Raw genomic sequence first — 507 nt, forward strand, 5'->3', positions numbered from 1 at the left:
GTACAGAGCATCAACTCTGTACCTGTTGAATGAATCTCCAGGATTCTGCTTTCAAGGATTAGAGAGGAGAGGACTCCTATCTGCTCTTAGCACCTCAGCTGCGAAGCTCCGGAGGAATGGGGCTTGGGCGGGGTTGGGGTGAACAGGCAGCCAGGAAGACAAAGTGCAGCCCTGTTGTATTTGCTCTCTTCTGGCTGATTTCCCGTAGGGCATCTGGGGCTCCTGGGGGTTGAGGATGTTTCAGTGCTGCCTATCACATGTAGACTAGAGGGTTCAGGTAGGGACAAGGAATTAATAAGGTAGAAACTCATTTGTCAGATGGAACCTTTTAGTGGGCACTTTTCCTTTAAGAGAGCTAAAAAGAGCTTTTTGGCTAGAGAAGCCCTTTTTCCCATCGCACTTTTGGTCAGGCTGCAACCACAGAAAAGAAGACACTGGGAAGCAACACCCATCTTAGAAGATGGGTTCTTTCTTGGAGATGCTGTCTAAAACTGGGCCTAGCGAGCA

The sequence above is a fragment of the Bison bison genome, unplaced genomic scaffold, assembly GCF_000754665.1.
Source record: "Bison bison bison isolate TAMUID 2011002044 unplaced genomic scaffold, Bison_UMD1.0 scf7180017864518, whole genome shotgun sequence".
Classification (NCBI taxonomy): domain Eukaryota; kingdom Metazoa; phylum Chordata; class Mammalia; order Artiodactyla; family Bovidae; genus Bison; species Bison bison.